At 37.5% G+C, this 14,617-nt stretch overlaps 1 protein-coding gene across 1 annotated transcript in view; it reads left to right on the top strand.

Annotated features, from left to right (window-relative positions):
- CHCHD6 (coiled-coil-helix-coiled-coil-helix domain containing 6) overlaps positions 1-14,617 on the top strand; it is a 287,597-nt gene that overhangs the window by 217,142 nt on the left and 55,838 nt on the right. The window lies entirely within an intron of this gene.

Raw genomic sequence — 14,617 nt, 5'->3', positions numbered from 1 at the left:
AGACCAATTATTAAGAGATAACTTTGAATCAGTTTCCCAATATTGTATAATTTCATATTTCAGTGATTAAAGCTTATATAGAGAATTTGACCACTCATATAATTAAATAGAGCCAGAGGTGGGTTACATCAGGGATCCCTAACCTCTGTCTGTGGACTGGCACCGGTCCATGACATTCCAGAAACCAGGCCATGCAAATTAGCAAAACCCCATCTGTGGGACGCAAGGAGCATGCAAAACCACATCCTCTCCAGTCTGCGGAAAAAACTCTCCATGGAACCAGTCCCTGGTGCCCAAAAGGTTGGGGCCTCTGGGTTACATAGTATATTATAAATTGTTCCAAACATTTCAGTCAAGCCAGAGTAGATACTTCAAATACAGCTACTATATGCAATTATATTTTCATCTTGTCACAACTTTACCATAATTTAGATGAGTGATAGATTTATCTTCCAATTGTTTTAATAAATCTAAAATATTACCAGTAGATTATTTTCAATTTCCTAAAGTCACCCAGTGTTTCTTTGTTTTTCCTAACGTTGTTTCCTAAGACTTTCTCTTCAAATCTTATTTCCCTAGTATTCTGATAATATAAAATAATTCTATTTTATCAATTTTGGTTTACCATTTTTTATCAATATTATTTAATTTCATCAATACTGTTATCAATTTAAATGAAACTTTGTCTAATAGATTATCAAAAGATCGATATGCTACTAAAACTGTCTGTTTGGTAACCTTTAACTAGGCGAAATGGTACATTAATGTCAAACCTTTTCAACCAGGGTAACTCAGATGGCTTAACTTCCAGAATGAAGGGACCTGTAAGAATGAAATTTTAAAAACTTTTTTTTGTTCAAGAATTTTACAAGTACTACAGAGTACTACTTTAAAGAGTAGTATTTTAAAGAGTACAGAGAAGAGCAACAAAGATGATCAGGGGACTGAAGGCTAAAACATATAAGGAATGATTGCTGGAATTGGGAATGTCTAGTCTAAGGAAGAGAATGTATCTCCTTATAAGCACTACAGTAATCCAGGATTTATGAAGCATTTCAAATATTCTGCGAAATTTCCTATGTGCAAAAGAAGCCTCACTGTATTTAGTATAGGATACTTGGCTGACCAAGCATTTCTTCTGTGTCTTTACACTGCTTATATAAATAAATCACAAAGTAAGCCTTCTGATTTGCATTTACATAAGAAAGACGTGCAGATCAAAATGTATGTGTTACAAAATATATGCCTCTTATATTAGGAGAGCACATGACCCTGTGGAATCTAGTATCTTGGGTCATGTTGTAGCTAAGACCATCTCCACGCATTTTCTCCAAAATCAATTTAGTAACCTGAATAAAAAGCTGCAATGGATTAGCCTGAAATTGACCTTATTCTGAAGACTTTTTAATGCACAGGCTGGGATCATAGAATATATCTCCTTATAAACACTACAGTAATCCAGGATTTATGAAGGATTTCAAATATTCTATGAACATTCCTATGTGAAAAAGAAGCATCACTGCATTTAGTATGGGATACTCGGCTGACCAAGCATTTCCTCTGCGTCTGTCATGGATCAGGGGGCTTCCGATTTACAAATGAGGGACATGTGCTTGCAGGCAAGGCTTCGCGGCTGAGGTGATTTCATTGGGGACACATTTTCATGTGAAAGGGGGAGAGTACGAGAAGAGAGCCCTTTTCATTTCTATTAATATTGTGAAGAAGAAGCCCTGTGTCTGATTTAAGTATAACATGAAACAAACTGCTAGCCAGCTCCCAGAAGAAGCTTTGTCAGAAGGAGATGGGAAAATTGTCAAAATATATTAGCTCAAATGTTGTTGCAAGTCCTGGTGGATTTTTCCTTTCCTGTTTACCAGGAAGATCTTTATATATCTGCAAATCAGCAAGGTTAAAGCTATCAGGGAAAAGGTTTTTCTCTGGTACCTTTTGAGATCTCCAGCTTGCAAAATGTGTGATTCCTCCCCCAATTTTGCATTAAAATATGGCAAGTCCTGAATTGCCACTGCACAGTTGTTTTCTTGAAGCAGCTCTCTATGGAATTTGCCTTGTCCCTTGCCAGACTTCTGTATATGCAAGTCTTTCCTCCTGCCTCCTGTAAATCAGGCTTGTATGGGGTGGGCAGAAGCAGGGGGAAAGTATATTTTTAGCAAATACATTTACCAATACATCTTTATAGCACATAGCGCAGAAGGAATGTGATTACCAAAGAAGACAGATTGCATTAAACTTCCACATATTTGCAGACTGCTGCTCCAATCCACATGAGAAAGAGGCTGGGAAGCTGCCAGCCAAAGCTTCAACCTGGCAGTATTATAGAGTAAATTGAAAGCTGAGTGACTGGTAACAGCAGAGGGCACTGAAAAATCCTATTAACCTGAAGTTTTTTTTTTTTAAAAAAAATCTTAACTCCTTAAGTTGGCTAGTTCGTAAGGACTTGTATGTATATAAACTCTGGTGAAAGTCTTTTCTCATAATTAGTGAAAAAGGATATTAGTGGCTATTTTACATTATTTGCTACAAGGGACACCAAAATGGCAATAAAGTCTGTTTCTGCTTCTCTTTCACTAAAACTTATGCTGCGCAGGTAATTGTGGAATTAGATATAGGCTCAGCAGAAAAGCCTCAGAAGACTACGAGATTCAGAATTAGACAGGAAGCAAAAATATACAGTATAAACCTTTTTGTAGCAAGTTTCCTGGACCATTGTTTGTTGAAAATAAGCTTGAGAAAGAGCAGTAAATTCTCCCAAGAAGATTGAGCAAAAGGATAGAGGAAAAGTAGAGACAAGACTTCTGTTCAGGACCAAGCTCCAAATACAGTTTTATAAATAAGCTTGTGGCTGTCTGTAAGAAAGCGATTTAATTGTTGACATCAGGAATGCAAAACTTCCTTTATTTTTGTTCAGTTGAGATGGAGCTCAGAAATCCTCAGAGTTGCATTTCTATTTAATAGTATTAGATAATGTTATTTGAGTATTGTATCCAGTGCTTTTTTTGTAAAAGAAAAAGGTGCCGGAACTCATACATGTCATACAACCTGCCTTGCCTACCCTACAAGGTTCCATCCAAAAAAGGTGCCGGAACTCCGTTCTGAGCGTTCTATGAGAAAAAAGCCCTGATTGTATCAGAGATGAAAAATAGAAATAACTACATGTTTGTGAGAAAGACAGCAAACTTAGATAATGATTCTTGGCTTAAGTGGCTTTGCCAAAGGAAGCTAAACACTATCTGAGAGTCCCGATAGAAAGTTGACACACTAGTCCTCTGGCCAAAGAAAGGAGGGGTGGCATTTTTGTTGTTGTTCTAGTCTAGTGCTTATGTTTAGGCTTATGTTTATCTTCTGTAAAATGCATTATTTGCAAGCCAAGAACAAGGGTTATATCTTCATTCGTACAGTGAGTTCTTTTGGTAACAATACAACAAGTAATTTCTTAGTGCCATGTTCTACAATTTTATTTTATTTTTACTTCCCATTCAGTTAACAATTCTGCGATTTGGTTTTTTCCCGTATAAACAGGTCTGGTCCTGCTTAGCATTTCAAGATCAGTTTACTATAGTTATATATATGTTCCCATCTAGTTTAGTCAGCTGGATAAAGAATTAAATTAAACTGGTGTAATGAAGGTCTGGAGATGAGATGTATATGTTTCTGTTTAATTATTCTACACTCATGGATATGTGTGAATTGGGTACCTATTGGATTCATCTTGTATGTTTGTTTTGAGAAAAAGAATGTAACTCTGCTGTTTTCTGTGGGGATTTTTATGTTTTGTGGAGGTAGCTTTACATCTCTGCAGAATTTCAGACAAGAGCTCAAAATTGCTGCTTTTAGGTCTAAATAAAAGCTGGGATAATAGTGCAGCTGTAGGAGGGGTTGAGTCTATTGTAGCTTTTTGAATTATCTGTAGTTTATTGACTGCAAGATTTATCAGGAGTGTACCACAGTTTGTAGGCAATTAGGATAGAAACTTGATGCTGTAATCTTTCCCCAGTATTTTCTCTCCTGCTGATTGAAAAGCGACGGGTGAGGGGGAATCAGAATTTTATTTAATTTGTTTCTTGGATACCAGAAAAGGAAATTTGTAGGTAAGATAAATAACAAACCCTCTCTAATTTTTCCATACCTAGTGAAGAATTATAGTATTATGATTGGAAGGCAAGGATCATGAAATCCAATTGGCAATGTGGAGTAAATCCAGATAAACTATCCTCAATAGATGCCTACCCAGCCTCTGCTGAAAAACCTGCAGCTATGGAAAAGTTTCACAACTGGACTGTTCTGATATTAACTGTCAGGATGTCTTTTTTTTCTAATACCTGGGTAGCTGATATTATTTCTGGTCCTAGTTTTTGTTGCAGTGGAAAATAGTTCCTAACTATCTCCTCCATAGTACTCTTGACATATGTGAAAATCCAATTTCATGTCTCCTCATTAAGATATTAATGAAACAACTTACGTTTTATTCGGTTTGTTCTTGTAGGGCATGTCCTTGCCCTTGTATCATCTTTCACCTTTCACCCTAAGGCTTTCTTTTCTTGGTATTTTCCATGCCATCTGTCTTAATAACATCAGTCCTTTCAAAATATATAGAACATAGTGTAAAGAATTTGGGGCTTAGGAAGAATGGTCTTTTAGTTCAATGTCCTGCATACAACAGGAATTCTCATATCATTCCAGATAAATGGCTATCCAACCTTTGCTTGAAAGACTTGAGTTATGGACCCTTGATGACTTCAGAAGGCAGGCTGTCACATTGCTAAATATCTCTCTGGGTCAGAAAATCTCTCCTTATTTTGAGTGTGGATTTCTCTCTGTAAAGCTTCTACCCACTGATTCTTGTCTTAACCTCAGATGTTATAGAAAATAAAGCCACATTCTCTTCCCTCTAACAATCTTTCAAGTATGTGAAGACGGCTATCATCTCTTCTTTGCCTTCTCTTCTTTAAGCTATTTCAGAACATTTAATAAATTCACGGTCCTCCTTTTTTCATTTTGTTCCTTGTTTTTAAGGGAGCATGGTTTTTTTCCAAGCTTATACTAAATAACTAGCTTATTAAATAATTCTGTTTAAAAACTAATTCCCTAATACCAAACATATAAAGAATACCAATGTAGAATATTTTGGCCTATAGGGACTATTACTCAGCTTTTAGGAATGGGGAGATCAGGCAAACCTCAAGAAAAGAAGGTTGGAATCCATTTCAACAAGTAGTATGAAATGGATCAGTTCTCCCCCCCCCCCTTTCATATACTCATACCTGGAAGAATGCAAATCCATAGCTGCAAAAGAGTTTTCAGTTTTCCCTTGTTGTCACTTAGGGATCCTGGAAATAGCTGCTGCCAGCTTTGCTTTGCTTTGGGCAAGAAGGCAACTAACTACTGCAGAGATAATGTTCTGTCTGATTTTCTTTTAATTTTTGTCCTTCGCTCTCTCTTTTCTCTTAACAATGGAATACATACCAAACTAGGGTGTTTTTTTTGTCTTTAAAGGAATAAATATCACTTTCCTTCTCTACAAAATTAGACATTGCTGAGTTGGAGCTGGAGTTTGTAATGCTATTTTTCAAATACTAAAATGTATTTTGTTCTGCTTTATACTCTATATAGCAATTGTGTTAGATTTTTATCCTGTCTTTTTTTTTCATTTACAACTTTATCCTATATATCATGTTTGATTGTGCGTATTTGTGTGTCTGTGTTTTATATTACTGTGGAGATGTAAATTTAAAAGTAGTTCACTAGACCTTCTCAGGGGCAGTTTATGAAGCAAATTGTATGTGATGTATATCCCCTAATATTTATGGTTTCCTTTGCATCAAAACAGTTTTCACAGTGACAGTATGTTGAACCTGAGCCATTCAAAAATGCCATTTCTTTTAATGTTTAGAGGAAATTGTTTACAGCACCGTTTACCCAAAGTTTGATTTTATTTGAGGGAAATCATTGGAAAGTGATGGCATTTCTATGATCAGTTTTATTTACACTTGTATGTAGACTGGCCATAAATGGGGAGAGGTTTTTCACATATTCCCATTCCTTGCATAATATTCTTCACCGATTTGTTCAAGAGGACATGCGAATTCCTTCCTGACTCCTCTGGACTGGGAACTAAGTTGAACAGAAGTGGAACTTACTGCTTATACTTTATATAAAGAACCTGAGCTCTATTATGGATCACCATTCTGTCATTGTAGTTATACTTCTGTCTCTCTGTGGTATTATTGTGGACCCATATGATCATGCACCATTACCAGCATTTCTGCTTCCTTTGGGGGCCATTTAAGCAAAACTGCAGCCAGCAACTCTCATTCAGAAAAGTTGAATTTTGCAGCATGTATATTTTGCAGTATAGCATACTCATGTTAAGCTATAGAAATACTTAGCAACTAAAGAATGTTGCTCTGAATATGCTTGCTATTTTCTTTGAACGGGCATAGATAGCAAACTATGGGCAGCTCTATCCATGGTTTGTTTAGTACAGGGGTCAGCAACCTGAAACAGTGAAAGAGCCACTCAGAACTGGTTCCCTCACAAAAGGTAAAACTGGGAGCCGCAAAAAATGTGTGCGCATGCGTGTACATGCACACATGCGCAGAACAGGGTTTCACTGAAGAGTGGAGCCAAGGCGAGATATGCACCTACCCTGCATATTTGAATTGATTGGTTGAAATTTTTTAGTTCCACTTTTTTTTTTTGAACTGCACATGGCAGAGGACTGGGAGCCACAGGAGACAGCTGAAAGAGCCACATGTGGCTCCGGAGCCGCAGGTTGCAGACCTGTGGTTTAGTACATTGTGCAAACTTTGTGCAAACCTTGACCAGATTGGAGGTTTGAAAAATAAAGACTGGCATATCTTATTGTATTGGCTGAATTGTGTAAAAGGTTAGTATAGGAAACTGCCTTATTCCAAGATCAGATAATTTGCACATTTGGCCTAGCTTTACCTAGGTAGACAGCTTATTTATAAAATAGGTTCATTTGGAGAGCATTAAAAATTAAGCAAAATACTTTACATTGAAATTGGTTAGAATGAGTAAGATATTTTTGTTTAAAACATCAGGTAATGCATACCTACATTTGAATAGGCCCTATCATTCCCAGGCCCTGTGTAATGTGGCATTATTATTCTAGTGCACTGTTAACTTTCCCTGGATTCTAGGCTGGGTTTTCTGTACTGATTCTTTCTTCCACACTACATGTGGACATCATCATTGGCATCCTTGAGTCTCGAGAGACTATGGTATCGTGCGCTGGAAAGGGGTCCTAAAGCAGCATCTGGTGTGGCTGTAAAGGCCAATTCGAGAGTGGCAGTCCCTTCCACACTGAGGGCATGTGGACAATTGCTCTGGTAATAGTATTATTAAAGGAGTTTATGACTCCACAAATACCCCTTCTCACAAGGGAACAAGTAAAGAGGGCATAAGCAGCTGTTTTTATTTAGTCATAAATACTAAGGACAGCATTACTGGATTAATTGTATCAGGCATTCTCCTGGGTTGTTTTTTGGAGAGGTCTAGCTAATCCTCATTGTGCTTCTAATTGTAAAGGATAAAGAGCTGAAGATGGGTCCCTGTTTAATTCCCTAGAGCAGAGTTTCATATTTCCTGAGCATTTCTGAGGTTTTTGTATGCACTGACATTTATTGACAGATAAACTGAAAATATGTGCTGTCTGAAAAGGCATAAACTACTTTTTTAAATATATGAGGCATGTCCAACAGTAAAATAGTGGCCTGCTTAAAATGGAAACGGTTGCTGCATTCATCCAGCAGTTATGAAACTGCAGGCATAAGTTCATTGGCTTTTCTGTTGCTGAACATCAGAGACCTGGTGTTTCTGTACTATATTATAAACCATCTAATGGACTACAAATGTTTCACTTTTTCATGCTCAACTTTGCAAAGTTTTCAGTAACAATTCTGGGATGTTGCTGTTTCCAGACCCTGCTGTTGTCTGTGCAGTATCATTCTGCTGGATGATAGATCCAAGTGCCATGATGCCTGACAGCAGAAATCTTGGTAATCATAGAGGCAGAAGGCATCTAATAAGACTTCAGATACACACAAACACTTGCTCACATGTCCTCAGTTTTTTTCTTACACCATGAAGAGAATTGAATTTTGGCAGTCCAGAGGGGATGGTCATGGGTATAAACAAAATCTTATGAAGAAGTGTATACTTAACCTGGAGGAAACAGGGAGAAGATATTACTCTTCAAATACATGTAATGCTGTGGATTTCCACTAGAAATCCAGATCAACAAATTTAAATTACAGAGTGATTGGTGTTTGAACTGTAGAAGTAACTTTTCTTTATCAGTTTAATATAATCAAATTCTGCTTTTCTGCACTAAGGTGGGGTTGAACTAGATGGCTATACCCTTCAGTGTTCACTGGAGGTCATTTAGTCTTACAGTAGACTAAGAAAGCAAAAGAAGTTCCACTCAGATAACTAAAAGATGTGTGTAGATATTTGAGCCCATGCCACTTGGAGGTCATTAGCAAAATTACGAATTGGCCGTCAAATAGATATGAAGTGCAGCAGCTCTTGAAACATTGACATGTTGTATTAAAAAAAGCTCTGTGAGTAACCTAGCAGCTCTGCATTGGCCTAGCTGATGTTTATGAATAATTTTCAAATGCAGCCCTATATTTATTTATTTATTTATTTATTTATTTATTTATTAGTTTTTATAAACCGCCCTTCTCCCGAGGGACTCGGGGCGGTGTACAGAGGAAGGAAGGTATACAGACCGAACAATAAAATAATAAGAAACACTAATGAACACAAACTGGGACCCCAATTAACGCTATCATGCCAGGCCAGCCTGCTGGAACAAAAAAGTTTTTAAGTCGCGACGGAAGGTACGGAGGTCAGGGGCCATCCGGATTTCGGTAGGTAAGGTGTTCCAGAGGGCTGGCGCACCCACTGAGAATGCCCTCCCCCTGGGGGCCACCAGCCGACATTCCCTGAGCGGTGGCACCCTGAGGAGGCCCTCTCTGTGGGAGCGCACAGGACGGTGGGGTGCTGACATCGGCAGAAGGTGCTCCCGTAGGTAGTCCGGACCCATGCCATGTAGGGCTTTGAATGTCATTGTTAGCACCTTGAACTTCACACGGAAGGCAACCGGAAGCCAGTGCAGCGCACGGAGGAGAGGTGTGATATGGGAGTATCGGGAGGCTCCCAAGAGTGTCCGTGCCGCCGCACTTTGCACCAGTTGAAGCTTCTGAGTGGATCTCAAGGGCAGCCCCATGTAGAGAGCGTTACAATAGTCTAGGCGAGATGTCACAAGGGCATGGGTGACTGTACGTAAGGAATCCAGGTCCAGATAAGGCCGTAGTTGGCGAACTAGTCGAACCCGGGAGAAGGCCCCCTTGGTCACAGCTCCAATGTGGTCTTCCAGGGAGAGCTGCGAGTCTAGGAGGACACCCAGGTTGCGGGCCCTATCAGCAGGGGGAAGTAACTTGTCCCCAATGTTAAGCAGTGGGACGTTCTGAATCTCCTGGCTTGCCGGTACGTACAGCCATTCAGTCTTGTCTGGGTTCAGTTGAAGCCTGTTTCTTCTCTATATAGTGTTCTGTAATAATATAACTCACTGGTTTTCAGAGAGCAAATAACCGACATTTTTTGACGGAATAACTGGCATTTGACTAACGCTGTCTTGATAAGGTGACAGCTGATATATCATCCTAAACTGATAAAAGGTGTCCCTTGCTTTTAGCCACTAAGGCCACCTGAGCCTTCTGTGACAATGATGGATTCAAAGCATCTCCAAGCCATGCACCAGATTCTTCTAGACGGATTGAACAAATGAGCCAACTTCTCCACAAACAGCAGACCCAACTTGTATGAATTGAACTTCACTTATTCACCTTCATTCAGCCCATTACTTTGCTTAAGCAACAATTTAGAATATCCTCTGCTCCACTGGGATTAACTGAAAAAAATGTAAAACTGTCACCAGCATATTTTTCATCTGTTGAGAATCCTCTGCAAAATTATTTATTGAAATAATGTAGTTGTTTTTTTTTATTTTCATGTAAATTGTTCTGCTTTCCAAGTTGATAGGTTAGTTTTTGCAAGGGATGTGTAGGGGAAATTTCCTCCTATAGTTCTTTAGTAATGAGGAACAGACAGATTTCACTTAAGCACAAAATGTTATTTATGATTAGCTAAAAAGCAAAAGCTTAAAAGCAGAGTGGGGATGAAACTTCTTTGTAGACGTTATACAAATTAAAATCGATTCATTCTATACCCTAATGACATAGAGAATTGGGTGGTACAATTGTTATATGCGTGTGTTTCCAAGTTCTGCTTGTGGTCATTCACTCATACTGGAAAATAGCCACATTCAAATCACTTTCAACCCAACACTGAGGCACAAGTGGCTCTTTAGATTGCACAGAGACCCAGTGAATTCAAAATAACAACAAAACTTTACGGGTTTCAATCTATATATATTTGTTGTTTCACACACATGTGCACGCGCGCGTTCACACACACACACACAAAGAGAGAGAGAGAAAGAAAGGAAAAAAGAAAGAGAAAGAAAGAAAGAAAGAAAGAAAGAAAGAAAGAAAGAAAGAAAGAAAGAAGCATGCTCATTCAGACTTACCTGAGTTCTCAACTGGTCTGGCAGGATCCAAAGATGACTGAAAGAGTGGGTGGGCTTCAGAATCCATTTTATCCCCAAAAGTCCTTGCTTTGTTGATCCATTGCTTTTGCCTTGTTGATTTACAGGTCTGATAGCTTCTTTTGTCTGGTTTAGATAACATTTTCCCTTTGTTTCCTTAAGTACTTATTTCCTTCTTATCTACCTCCTGAAAGGTTCTTTTAGACAAGATTCCTGGCTATCTACTCTGCTTAGGTGCTAGCATCCTCTTTAGGTATTTCTGCTTGAGCCTAGTCTTTTGCTACATCAATGGACCCTTGAGTTAGGCTGTGCTTTATGAATAAAGACACTTTCAATATTTTAGCTTTCTATAGGTAATATCTCCCAATGAATTGGTTTCCAGGATATTCATATCTTCAAGTTCCCTAATCAACATTCTTGTCTTAAATGTTTCTTTAGCTTTCACTTAGAAAATATTTTTATCAAACTCTACCACAATAAGGGACAAGGGACGTGGTGGCTCAGTGGGTTAGGACGCTGAGCTTGTCGATCAGAAGGTTGGCAGTTTGGCAGGTCGAATCCCGAGTGCCGTGTAGCAGAGTGAGCGCCTGTTACTCGTCCCAGCTTCTGCCAACCTAGCAGTTCGAAAGCACGTAAAAATGCAAGTAGAAAAATAGGGACCACTACAGTGGGAAGGAAACAGCGTTCCGTGCGCCTTTGGCGTCTAGTCATGCCAGCCACATGACCACGGAGACATCCTCGGACAAGCGCTGGCTCTTCAGCTTTGAAACGGAGATGAGCACCGGCCCCTAGAGTCAGAAACGACTAGCACGCATGTGCGGGGGAACCTTTACCTTTACCACAATAAACCATTAATTTATACTCTTCTTATAAAAAACTATCAATATCTGATAGTGAGTTGATTGTGATTACTCTTGACATTACCAATTCTTATCTATGTCACCTGGGAAGCATTTACCAAGCCACTATTCTCTGTGTTTCATACTTCATATCTTTATTGCAAAGATATGAAGTATTTGTTCTTAAATATTAAATATTTGTTCTTAGTCTGTAGTGCCATTATTTTGGCAGTATGCTCTTAGAGAAGAAACATCAGAATTTGCATGGATGTATGATTAGCCATTTATCATCTCTGTTATGGCAACCACCATTTTATGGGGTTGACCACCCTATAGAATTACAATTCTAACAATTTTGTCCTGTTAGCTTTAGCAGTCTGCCTTAAATACCATTTTAGTAATTGACATTAAAATTCTTCCCATATTGGTATTAAAATTGAAGTATGTAATATACTTCTAAAGGCTGACACATACAACTGTTGAGCTGGCTCTATTGCTTTTTTGTGACCTTTCCTAGGGTGCTGATATTGAAGTCTGTGTATCTTTAAAGAATTTTTAGGATAACTCAAAGGGCTTTAATGGATGTAAAGTGTTCTTGGAATTTATCTGTAACTTCGCCCACATGCTAAGATTTGAATTTATTATCTTTCGTAATAAAAAAATAATCAGACTTGTAATGCAAAGCTTTTAGTAACCTTAATATGAATTGATTCCTTTGTAGTGGTATTATAACAGTGTATTTTAGAATGCAAAAGAATTAAAACAAGTATCTTAAGACTCTGTGTAAAGATATTTTTTTCCTCTATAGACTAAGTGGAAGAAGATAGTCTCCAGAGTTTAATGGATCACTAAATAAAATGGAAAATGGCTAGAAACATATGTTTTATTTTTTGTAATAAAATGTTATGTTCATTTTTATTACACTTTCCCAGCTCTATAATATTAACATTTCATTCTATTCATGTGGTTGCGTCTATCCATTTCCTTATGTCCAAGGAGATAGATGATTTATTTCACCAAGAAATTCCTGGTGGGGTCCCCAACCTTGGCAACTTTTAAGACCTGTGGACTTCAACTCCCAGAATTCCCCAGCCAGCCATGGGGAAATTCTGATCAAACCGGAAAAAAAACGACATTGCTTTTTAGATACTAAGTATTTTTAAGACATGGTTTGCCTTGTCAACTGATTTGCAAAGCCCTGGTGTTCTTTCCTGATTGGAAAAACATCCTGTGCTACCAGATGTCTCCGTTCTCTCCAAAACAGCAATCTGCTTTGGCTATTCCTGCCACTGTTTTAATTAAAGGAACCTGACTGCACCATTTCTTAAAGCCTGAACTCAGCACTGATAGAAGATGGTTCATAACTAGAACTTAAAATGCAGTTACTGGCATTTTATCTTTTGTTCGCTTTGAAAGGGAAAAGTTTAGCTTAAACCCTGACCTGGTTGATGGACTGATTCTGGGAAAAGGTTTGTTTCCCACTCTTTATTGCCACTCAGAAATTATCTGTTGTGACATTTCTAGCCAGATTTTCAAGCTGAGCCCACCATTCCATTCTCCCAGGGCATTCCAGTGCTGTTGCAAATAAATGATTTCTAGCAAGATTTTTTTCCAGTGAATTAATGGGATTCCGATGTGAATATCCTTACCAGCCTGCTGCGCTTTCATTTTGTCTTTCCAGAGATTCAAACGTTCTCCACAGAATAAGCAAACTGAACAAAATTTAAAAATGGCAAGATGCTAACTGCCGCTGACACGCTGTGCTTCTTTAATTCAAAATAGCCTAGTTGGTATGTGTTTAATTCAATTCCCTTCACGTTGTTCCCTATCCATAAAGAGCCCTCTTCATTTTATTTTCTCTTGTTTTAAAGCTTCAAATGATAATAAAGAACCATGAAGTTGTCCAATGGAAATGCCTGTCTTCCAAATGTATTGTAAGATGCATGGCTTTAATATTTTATATTCTATAACTATCAAAAACATGAGCTACTTTTTGATCCAGTACAGGAAGCACACTAAGTTGCTTAAAAGTCCAGATAGTAACAAATACTGCTGCAAAAATATTATTTGGGTAATTAGAACTTTTAATAAATGTCCTAATTTTAAGGTATGGACAGGAGAATTAGTACTATAAAAGGACTGATTTTCATGTGATGATCTTTGCATTTATTAAATACAACATTACAAAGAACTCAGTGGCTATAATAGCAATAGCTAATACAACTTTAGTGTAGGTAGAACAGAATCAAAGCCTGGATTCATGGAGACTTTGCATAAAATTTTTGTATACCATCATTTACTTTTACTAATATAAACCCATGCTTTGCTTAAATCATATTTATTGATGATATTATACTTAAAAGTACTCAGCCTAAGGACTCTTTTAACATTTTTGATGGAAAATACACACACAAACACACACACATAGAATTTGCTGTCAGGCGATCAAATTAATAAAGACAAAACTGAGGTGTTTATTTGGAATTTGACAGGATATAAAAACTATATGTATCAAACAACAGACTTTAATATTTCCATTTAGAAGGTCAAATATTTAGGGAATTTTAGCTAAAAATAACAAAGATATATTTAAGAATAATTACTTAACATCCTGAAAAAGCATATTAAGAGACATTTCTGGATAGAAAAAAATTAAATTTGTCTTTGGGAAAATTGGAGCTGTCAAAATGATTACCCTACTAAGTTTAAATTTTCAAATAATTCAAGTATTTTTTGTGAAAAAGATATTAAATATTTGGCAAGGGCAAGTAATGAAATATATGTGGTCCAATAAAAAGCTAAATATTAAATTCAAAATCCAAATGTCAGACTGTATTATCATGCTAGCTGTTTAACATAGATCTCAGATGGATTATATTTCCCTGAAAAGCTTTTACTTCCACAGAAGCGATAAGTTGTCCAGAAAGGCTTCACAGATTCATTTGAGTTAACACATAGGAACAACTTAATGAAATCATGAATGACTATCTACTGAATGTTTGGGATAAATACAGGAAAAGGATAAATATGGACATTTTTCTATTTACTTTATAAAAATGAAGACATTAAAAAAATTGCTCAGTGGTGTGATAATGATTTGTTTAGACTACAAGATTTTATTGAT

This window comes from Vipera ursinii (assembly GCF_947247035.1).
Source record: "Vipera ursinii genome assembly, chromosome: 2".
In the NCBI taxonomy this organism is placed as follows: Eukaryota; Metazoa; Chordata; class Lepidosauria; order Squamata; family Viperidae; genus Vipera; species Vipera ursinii.
Note: the sequence above shows the minus strand (reverse complement) of the source record. Positions and strands in the feature narration are given on the sequence as shown.